Genomic DNA, 12040 nt, shown 5'->3' with positions numbered 1-12040 from the left:
CATACAAATTTTCAATCATCGTATATATGATGGGTTTATTTATAGCATTAGCTATTTATACGTTTTAATAAATGTTCAAACAAATACATCGATGGATTTTCCATGAAAATGTAACGTTGCGGTAAAAAAACAAGATTTCTGTAAGCCCAGCTGTCTTTTGAAATATAAGTAATGAAGCAAACATATTTAGTAGTTGTGCCCTTCAATTTTGTCGTTTGCTTAATAGAGTTGGAAAAATTAACTGTCTTACTAATATTGGAAAACGATTGGAATTGAAATATTCAGAGGTTATTATCAATTTTCTGATTTATTTATTTAAACGGAAGATACATTCTTGTTTATAAGTACTGACATGTATGACGATGTCATTGACATTGCTCAAAACATTATCTTCATGCAACGCTATTCTGTACCTAGCTGTATGAAAATGACTTGAAAGTACGTCGGAAATACCAGCAGCAATAAGGATCAATTGATGCAAAAAATTGAAAACAACACTTATTCTTTATAAGTTTTATGCGAAGAATATATCTTATGTCATATCCTATATTTTTTTCATTTGTAGAATGTATGTTGGTGGCATATCCTTTTTTTATTGGTCCCGATATAGAACATTCCATATTATCTTATTTGCTCATAACTTCTAAACTGTATGTTTTACAAATCAAACATGACTGTTAGAATTTTGTTCAATTTATGTAATATGCAATATTTCAAGACATTTTGGGCTCAGAGTGCTGTTAACGGAAGCATGTATAAGGTCAATTGAAAACTAAAATAAAAAAAATTGTACTTAATTGATTCGCATTGATACAACGAATATAACACCACCAACATGTTTGACTTATTTATTAAAAACACACTGGACGTCAAGCAACCAACAAACAATCAATAAATTGATCAACAACATCGATGTTAAGTCTTGTAGATTGATATTTCAACAAATAGACCTTATTCTTTGATCGCACCTACTTGCCAATTTGATTTGAGATACATTATACAAAGATTTTTATTTCTCTTTTTGAAATATTAATGATTATGATATCTTTTCACTCAATTATCCCTATTTCAGTATTATCACATAGGCCAATACACTTCAAATTATTATCTTCGACTTATATGAAAGACGATTTGCGTTCAGAAGCTGTATGGTGTAAGTTTGCGATTTTGACGCATGTTTTCTTTTTAGTGTCATATTATATCATGTCTCAATGAAGATCTGCGTTTTATTAGTACCCGAATTTCAGGGAATCTTCAGGCAGATAAACAGGATCCTATAAACCGTTATCAATTTCTACATGTTTCTAGTTTACGTTTGTTTTTTAAAGAAATTATGGAATAATTATATATTAGCCAGGTTTATCTTTATTATTATTCATACATTGTCATATAAGACAGTAATAATTTGAAAGACGAATAGTGCCAGATTACATAAGTACGTGTGTATTGCAATGGTATTTACATGTAAGTTAAATAAATACATAAAAAGTATAGTTGAGCTGCAATAAAACAAGGCTTATGGTCATTTATGAAGGATTTTATTTTGTCTCAGCTGTTCAGTTGGTTGTTTTAGTCGGGTGTTTAAAATCTTTAATGTTTTATTGACTTACCGTTTCTTGAATTGTTCGATATTATTGTTAATAAATTATTTCCATTTTTTCAACAGTTACATTCCATCAGCACTATCGTATAGATTATATGTATTTCAATTGATACGCTACTGTTCATGTTTACCCTACTAAGACTTAATTGTCATGTAGCATGTGTAAGTGATCCTGATACAAAACATCACACCACGAGGAGATGGACACTTCATAATGTTTCCGGTTTCCGACCACCTATCAACTCACAAGCGCAGTATCTTTCTGATTTGTAATTTTGCCGGCTGTGTCCTATTCGGGAGACACTAACCCTGTCAACGCAAATTAAATGGTCTCGTAACTTTTATAGCTAATGCAATTCCCTCAGTCAGTTTGTGACCTGGAGTTATTTTTCCGGTTGAAGGTTTCAATAAAAACATTGGTAAACTACTGTAGCCTTTTTCTCAAGTTTTATCATTTACTTTGTTGTTATCTGACATCTGAAAGAGATGCAGAATATACCAAAGAATCATCCAAAATCATCAGTCGAAAAAATCTGACAATCCAATGAACAACAAAAAGAAAAATACTAAAAGACCATCAACAATAAACATAGAAAACTAGATGATGAACAACACGAACCCCAACAAAAACCTGCGATGATCTCAGGTGTTCCAGAAGGGAATGCAGATCATGCTTTATCTCTACATGGATATATTTAACTAATGGGGTTGGTTTTTTTTTTGGTAACTTAAAAATTCAAATATGAGAGCCACTGAAATATTAAATGGCACATATATAGCTGTGCTTGATTCACATATTTACTATACAAATATTCTTGATAACAAACGTATTCTGCTGTTAGTCCCCGATGGTATCACCAGCACAGGAGGTAGTACTTTGGTACTGACATGAAAATACGGATTTTCTGATATCAAAATTTGCTGTTACATATGATTAGAAGTTATTTAAAGTTAAGGAATATATCATCCTAATGCAAAGCTCTGATTCCTTTCCCGACTTTGGCTTTACATTTTTGTCCTTTTTGGTAATGTGCGTTTATATTTGTCATTTCGGGGCCTTTTATAGCTGACTACGCGGTTTGTGCTTTGCTCAATGACCTATACTTGTTAATTTCTTTGTCATTTGGTCTCTTGTGGAGAGTTGTCTCATTAGCAATCATACCACAGCTTCTTTTTTTATCTACGGTTTCTTTGATTTTTAAAAGAATTTGGTTCTTGAGCATCACGGAAGAGATATTAAGTGTTGAAATGCGCATCTGGTGCATTAATATGATTACCGTTAATGATATTCTACTCAATCCTTTCAATACTTGAAAACTGGTTCAAAAAAGGGTCAAGGTTATTAAGATCGTAGCTTACGCCTCACGTTCAGGTTTATCCTCAATATTGTCGGGGAAATTGCACGGGCTTCAGCAGTGCATAAGCCTATACATATATAGGTCTTACATCACTGTATGTCGAGTAGTTAGCAAAAATGTTTGTTACACAAAATTATGTACCATTCATAAAAAAAACACGTAATGATTAATACTTTATTATATAAACTCACAATACGTGTTGAGCAATCCAGTCATTCTTGATTTTTTTTCTTTCTGAAAACTGCTTCATTCACATCGTATAAATACATCTTACAGGATAAATACATACATGTTTTAAATAGATAGTTCGAATGTAATTTAATGAGATTTGTTATGCTAATATCATAAAAATAGTATTGAATCTTCTAAGTAGCAACATTCCAGCAGCACCTGCATACGGGGTATATATCTCCCAATTGATACGATATTCCCGTGCTTGCATGATTTTCTTGATAGAGGGTTGCTGCTTACAAGGAAGCTATTAAACCAAGAGTTCCAAATGGTGAAGTTGAAATCATCCCTTCGTAAATTTTACGGACGCCATCACGAGTTGGTTGACCGTTATGGAATAACCATTTCACAAATGATATCGGATATGTTCCTTACGTCGTAACTACAATCCCCTTCCCTTTCATGAATGTGACCTACCGAATTAGACTATTTACCGGATTTGTAATCACAAAAGCAACACGACGGGTGCCACATGTGGAGCAGGATCTGCTTACCCTTCCGGAGCACCTGAGATCACCCCTAGTTTTTGGAGGGGTTCGTGTTGTTTATACTTTAGTTTTCTATGTTGTGTCATGTGTACTATTGTTTTTCTGTTTGTCTTTTTCATTTTTAGCCATGGCGTTGTCAGTTTGTTTTAGATGTATGAGTTTGACTATCCCTTTGGTATCTTCCGTCCCTCTTTTATAGAAAAGTTTTGGCTGTAATTACAGAAATTGTAACAAAATGGAATGAAAATTCATCATTTTGAGGGTCTGACTTTGCTATACATTCATATTCGTACTATTAAACTTGCATCATCCATTAACTTTATAACAAATGTTCTTGCTTGCAATTTCAATTTCTGGAATAAGATTTTTCAATACACTGGGTTAGGAAATTTTAGTTTTATCTGTTTGATTGAGAAGTGTGTACTTTTCTAACGGACCACTGAAAAGCTCTTTGATAACATATCGAAGGTCAATAGTGAAATAAAGCAAGAGACAATGCACATAAAGGGTAATAAATGTGATACATAAACAAGTATGTACATCAAAAATGCATACACATATAACTGGTACTAAACAAATCGCATGGAGCGTGAGCATTGAAAATAATACTGATGAGTGAAAAATTGATAACCATGAACTAAGCAATTTCTTTTCATGTGATTTTATGATATCTCTTTCAACAGCAGTATTATAAGTAGTGGCCATATTTCTACAGATGATTAAGTTATTTTTCTGTGGTCTATACCATGATAAACTTGTGTATATATAAATAGCAAAACAGTGATAATTTGAGAATTGAAAAACCGTTATACGAATGACTCCTTGGATACCAATGCTGGCGATTGCCAACATATATAGGAATACAATGCAATGATTTGTTATTCTTACATATTGACATGTAAAAAGACTAATTGAGAGTCCCCCAGTGAGAAGATATTCACCAACTTTTCTTAAAGAACAAATTATTATTATCAAAATAATAAGACAGCAAATCACATACGGACAAGGTGATAAGGGTATGACTAAGACAACAGCAACAGGGAATCTGAAAATGTTGTTCCTTATGCCAAGATGTATCAACTGAACTATACGCTTAGGGACGTTTTTAAGGGTCATTTCATGGATAGTGAGAACTCGTTTAGATACATCTTATTCTAATGTAATGCAAATTATCCATAAGTACTGCATAATGAAAGCTGACATTAGCACTGAGTCATCTTTTACAGCTTCGTATGCTAGAACTATTAGTGATATTATAAACATAAGATTACGTACTATTACAGGTATGTTTAGCCATTCGTGAGGTTGCCTTATATACTGTAAACATAATTTTAATCCATTCATATCCTTTTTTGGTAGCAACGGTAATCCAAAGCTTAGTATAAGAAGTACAGTGAAAACGAAATACATGGACAAAAACAACTCTCCTATCGTATTGAATGACATCAAAAACATTGATATCAGTGGATGAAGACTTACCCATTTTTCTCTACCTGATCTTTGCATTTCATTGAATTTTGTTGCAGTTAAATGTTTTATAGCATTTGCATATACTTTTAACTTTTCGGACGACGTTTTTGTGCTGCATTTCGGAAAATCGTAAATAAAGGAAGATTTCCAAACTTGTATCTCCCCTTGAAACTCTTGATTCAGTGAAAAAAAATCAATTATTTTTAATAAAGCATTTCGTCGTTTTTTAATGTCTGTCAGTCTTCTGTAATTTTCATATTCTGCCAAAAGACCCTCGTTAATTGATGAAACTACAATTTTCCTTTCACGAAAGTATCTCAAAGCAGCCAGCAAGTTCACAAAAAATGCCATACAACTTTCATCTGATGAATATTTAAATGTTATTTTGTAAATCACATTCATATAGTCTAAGAGTTCTTCCGTCGAAATATCTATATGACAAATGTACCTCAAGTTTTCTACATGGCGTTCTTCAGTTATTGGTCTCACCAGAGGTTTGCGTTTTGTACCATCTATTACCATTTCTGCTGTGTGATAAAAATCGTATTTGTGAATGTTAGATTCAATGCTTGAAGTCCATGGACTAAATACAATCGACGTATGGGAGCATATATCAGTACCACGGAGCTGATAGAGAGAATATTTTCTTTTTAATTTAACATCTAAATTAATGTCCATATGACTCCCAGACACAGTGTACAGGAAATCATCGAACATATCATCCATTGATGAACCTGAAACATTTTGTACAATGTGGCGTATTTTTAATTATATTCAATTTAGCGGATTTTTATTCATGTTTGCACAATAAAAGAAATTCTAAAGATCTATTTTAAAAAAGAATAACGTTGCAACAGAATGTATCATTATGCATAAAAAAAACTTAGTTCTAAATGAATATATTTTAATTTTGTTATCTTAATAGTTCTAAAATAAATGGTATTATACGGCTTGCAAACCTGATATATTGTCGCCATTGTGTGCAACCTTTGTATGCCGTATTAATGCTTCCAGTGACATGGGTGGTAAAAATTTACATCCGCTTTCACCGCAAATAGTACCTCCTTTCCAGTCTGTTAAATCATGCATCTCAAGTTCATTGTGTGTTTTTTATAAATACGATTCCTTACTTTGCTGTATTGACCTTGCATTAATTTTTGTACCAGATCCTGTAAGTTTGTCTGCTAATGTAGGATCTACATTTCTCAGAGGAACTCCAACTAGGACAAGCAACCAAGTTGCAAAATCCTGACAGTTCCAGCAGTAGACCCAATATCTACCAAAGTTTAAAATAATGTCAACTGCACACTGCATCACCTGTCTTAAAGTTGTGTTTTTCTTGTATGCTCCAAAATACTGAACATGATCTAGAAAATTCTCAAAATTGTTTTCCCGAATGTGATAAAATTTTAATTGTATTTCCCCTTTAGTTGAATGATTTGTATATTGATGCTGACAATAAGACTGAAAATTTCTAAATGCATGACCACAACACTCGTAATGAATATTTTCTCCTTCTGGACCGACGTGTTCCAAAAAATGATGGTTGGCCAGTTTTGAAAAAAAGGAGGTTTGAAAGTTACATTCCTCATTCGGACATTTGAAGTTCTTCTTAACAGAACATACGTCTTCGTCAACTATAAGTTCAAGTTTAAAAAGTAAAATCACAAAAATACTGAACTCAGAGGAAAATCAATTTGGAAAGTCCATAATCACATGGCAAAATCAAAAAACAAAACGCATCAAAAACGAATGGACAAGAACTGTCATATTCCTGACTTGGTACAGGCATTTTCAAATGTAGAAAATGGTGCACTTGTCTTTATCTTCTAGTTTTAAAATCACTGCATGGTGACCGCCACCTAAATTATTGGCTGCTGCTTGTACAGGGTTTGATTTTTTTGTGTCAATTACTGGAGATTTCTTTATTCCAAAAGTTACTGTAATGGTGTCATCTAAATGCATTCCTAGGGCCTGCAGGTCTCCGGTGGTATTTTTCCAAAACTTGGCGATATTATCAGGACATGCTTTCGGTGCACTGTTAAAATTAAGGCTGTTGACTGTTTCCTTCGTTTGAGTTATCTAGAAATATTTTAACAAATGCATTTTCATGTTGTTGAATTTTACATCTCAATGATATGTATTTGTTCATAATGTTCGTATTAAAATCAATTATAAAACTTCAATATACTTATACAAATGTTTTCTGGTTATTGAATGCCATGTGCAATTGGAATTAAAATGAAACCACAGTGTATGTCGGATTGTGTTGTTAATAAAGTTAAACTACATGCAGGGCTACATTGTCTCTAAATATTTCTAGTCAATTCCTAAACAATTAGAAAATTAACACAGACTTACAGTTGACGAATATCCCAAGACTCGATCATTGTATTTTGAATGGGACTGCGATTTTATACAATAACATACACCATTTTTATCCTACATTTCGATGCACATTTGTTTGACTATCCAAATAAAATTTATGTAAACAAGCTGAAGAAAAGTTTGTGTTTCTTTACCTGTTTTTAATACATTTTTACATCAATAAAGTGACCAAGACCTCCTTTGCTTAGCGAAATATCTCAGAGACGTAATGCATGATGTTTTTGTGTTTACTTACTACACATGCTACATACTGTTTCATTTTATTCACATATTATTTTATCGACATGGTTATATGATCAAATTTCAGGTTTAAAATACAAAATTATACGTTAAAACTTAACTCGATCAACCAAAACTACTGTATAATTTGGATTATAGGGCTTTGAATATTTTGAATTAAGTTATTTTTAACCAAAAAAAACAATTTTGATACTTTGATATTGTATCATTTGATACTATTGTAACAATAATTGCATATATACCACAACAGTAATGTCAGCGTCATCGATGTACATATTATCAACATATTTTACCGTGTATATTTACAACTGTTAAGGTATAGGACCATGCTAAAATCACAATAAATAATAATGATCGATATTCTAAAATGTTCGAAGTATCAACATATTTTGTCTGCTATGTCTTATTATTCAAGTAATACATATGTTATAAAATGTTCAGTGTTATTTGCCTGATCCATGGTTTATTTTCCAATGACGATGTAGATACAAATGACTTATGTTCTATAAATAAATCGTTTGATGCATGCACCAACACGCTGGACTGAGATATCAATGGTTTGCTGTTTCTCTATTATTACATTATTACTTTTGAGGGCGGGAAGTACAATGATGTTCCTCTCTTTAATTGTTATTTGTGTTCCTTTTTTTTTAGCTTATAAGATAATTTTTATTATTAATGTATGATAAATATTATAATCAATACTTGTTAGGTTCATTTTGTTTATAACAATGAAGGTTTTGAAATTTATTGCAATAAGATCCTTGACTAAATCGGACTCTTTAACACTGTGCTGTAGTGAAATGACTTTTTCATTTAATTTGTCACATCATTTCTATCATTTCATAAGCAAAAAGTATACGGCCTAAGTACCTATAGGTGTACATGGTGTAGGAGTGTAGTTTTATCATTTTACTTTTATTTTTCATTTTTAAACTTGTTTGACCTGAGAGGTGCACGAGAGAGGAAGTATCTCATTGCACACCTTCAGTTATCCAGGTAACTGTGCGATTGTGGATCTACAACTTACAATTCGTTTATTGGTAAATTTTCCTCACAAGTTACTGGCAGTATAACTGGAGTTATCAAAAAAAAGTAAAGGTGCCCACTAAGACGCTGAATCTTATAAATGATGCCATATCCGTTAGATTGCATATGAAGTTTATATGTATTGTTATGTGGACATGAATTGTCATTGATATGGTCACAATTATACATCAAATTTTTAAACTAAATTATAAGGTTTTCTGCCATCCAAAAATACTACCGTAACTGTATTTGGCGAAACCTTTCAGAATGGTGGTCCAATATGGTTTAACTCTGTACATTATTTTGTTTTCTTTTTCTTTTTTACTTTATTTCTTAACTTTTTTATTCGAGCGTCGCTGATCATTTTTGTAGACGGAACGCGCGTCTGGTGTACAAATAATTATCTTGGTATTTATGATAAGTTCATTTACTCACTTTACATATAGGTCTACTGGAGTAATATACATCTGTCAGCACGTCAGCGAAATTTCTCTTGTAGGCGAAAAGTATGAACTATTCGACAGTGAAAAAGACTTTATATTCAATATTCTATTCAAGAAGAAATAAATCAATGAATGACTTGTTATACAGAATAGCAAGGCGCAAATTCAGAGCAGCATCACAAAAGTAATTCACATAGTATCCAGTTATGGTGAAAGTATTTATATCATAGACATGTACATAAACTCATCATAGATACCAGGATTAAATCTACACCTTTCTTTTAAACTTCAGATGCAATTGGGTATTATTGTGGCAATACAAGAAACATAAACTTCAATCATTTAATTCAGATAAATTCATTTTGTTAATAATATGTTAGGCTAATTTCATTATGAGAATATGCAATAACTGTACATTTTTTTTTTTAGTTTTTGTGAATGAACAGTCATTTGATTGAATGATTCGATCCACATAAAAAGTTATTCTTATACAGGTAAACACGATGATTAACATATAATTTTAATATATATTATAAATCTCAACAGACCTAGAAAAATCCACTTACACGAGTGCACTTTCTATTTGTGTACTAGTTAGTATTTATGTTAATATCGCTTATATGACCATCGAAGACCTTCGGTGGTCAACTCGATAGGTTATGAAAAGACGTCAAGACTACAATACACACGACACGGAGCTACATATAATCGGGTCCATACCCTGTTAATTCTTTATTTTATACTTTGAAAACAAATGCTTTACATGGTTATAAATTAAATATGAGAATTTGAGTCAAATCGGTGAACATGAATTTGACTGCTAGTGTCACTTCAAGTCATTTTTTTTTAAACCTTGAAAGTAAAAAAATATCAATTGGTTGTTCGGTTGTTCGGGAAAAACGTATTTACCTACTGTTTCCAAAGAATCAATAATTGTTATAACAAACACAAAAGAACACATAAAAAGGTAAATGTGATGACAGTAGTCAACCCATTGTAACAAGGTATATTTAAAATAGTATTACTAGTGCAAAGTTGTATCAACTAGGCTATACCTACTAAGTGGACATTTTGAAGGGATAAAAGTAAGTCGTTTAAGTAAACTAATGTTTTATTGATCGTGCATACGTGCTGCATAATAAATGCTGACATCAGCATGCATCTATCAATCACAACCTGAAAGATTAGAACTATCAGAGAAACCAAATAAGGATCATTGCGTATTGTTGATAGTATGTTTAGCCATTCACCTGGTTGTGTTATAAAATAAAAACATTTTGACAATCCGTTTCAAATCTGGTTTTGTTATAATTTTTTAACAATCTAACGATCCATTCAAACCTTGTTGTTACAACGGTAATCTATTAAATGACATAAAGACATTGCTATGAGTGGATGAGACATGCCAATTTTTGTCGTATTTTAGCTTTTCAGTGAGTTTTGTTGCAGTTATTGGCATATGGAATACAGCTTGGAAATATGAGTTCAGTCTTTCGAACTGAGTCATTGTGTTGCATCTGTGGCTCATCATACAGATATGAAGATTTTGCAAAATGTATATCCTCTTTTTTAACTTTTAATATGGTATTTTGTCTTTTCTTGACTTCTCACTCTGCAAGACTTCTGTATCGTTCCTATTGTACTCAGTGGAGGATCCAGGGATTGGGCACATCCCCTTTTTTTTATGATCAATGCTTTTGAATAGGGACACACAGTTGGACCCCTTTTATCCTGGGTTCGAAAGCACCCTTTAAAAATGACTGGATCTGTCCCATGATGTTAATCAAAGTGCTTGAAAGCATCGAACGGTAAAAATTGCTTCAATTTATCAGTGGGAAGTAAAATTAAGGTAGCACACACAATACAAAGATTTGTTCACTCCCAATCAGACAACTTTAAACTGATGTAATTCATTTCATCCTTCTTTATATTTTATAAATGAGGTACCAAAAGAAAGAAGAAAGATTAATCTTTCAAATTGTGATAATTTCACTATGACATTATTATTACATAATTAATTGTTATGTAATTAGTTGATATATTGTGATGTTCACTCTTGAATGAATTTAGCGTCTTTGTTCTTCATAGCATCCCAAAATATTTTATAGTTTCTTGCACAACACAGTTTGACCTCCAAAACCGTGTCTAAGATTTGTGCAGCAACCCAACAATGGATTGTTAGATTCGTCTGAAAATTTCAGGGCTGATAGATCATGACCTATTGAACATTTTTAACCATGACAAATTTGCTTTTAATGCTTTAGTTTTTGAAATATAAGCCAAAAACTGCATTTGACCCCTATGTTCAATTTTAGCCATAGCGGCCATGTTTCTTGATGGATCAAAACTTCGGATACAATTTAGAAAGTAGATACTATTCATTTTAAGTTTGAGAGTATTTGGCCCAGTTGTTTCAGAGGAGAAGATTTTTTAATTTAAGCAAGTTTGATGAACAAATAGAGCAAATTTGTCTTTAAAGGGCAATAACTCCTTAAGCGGTCAATTGACAATATTGGTCATGTTAACTTTTTTGTAGATCTTACTTTGCTGAACATTTTTGCTGTTTACAGTTTATCTTTATCTTCAATAATATTCAAGATAATAAACCAAAACTGCAAAATTTCCTTAAAATTACCAATTAAGTGGCAGCAACCCAACAATGGATTGTTAGATTCATCTGAAAATTTCAGGGCTGATAGATGAAATAGTTTACAACGACGACAGACGACGATGGACGACGACGGACGCCAAGTGATGGCATAAGCTCACATGGCTATGCCAGGTGAGCTT

The sequence above is a fragment of the Mytilus trossulus genome, chromosome 14 (assembly GCF_036588685.1).
Source record: "Mytilus trossulus isolate FHL-02 chromosome 14, PNRI_Mtr1.1.1.hap1, whole genome shotgun sequence".
NCBI lineage: Eukaryota > Metazoa > Mollusca > Bivalvia > Mytilida > Mytilidae > Mytilus > Mytilus trossulus.
This window is presented reverse-complemented; position numbering follows the sequence as displayed.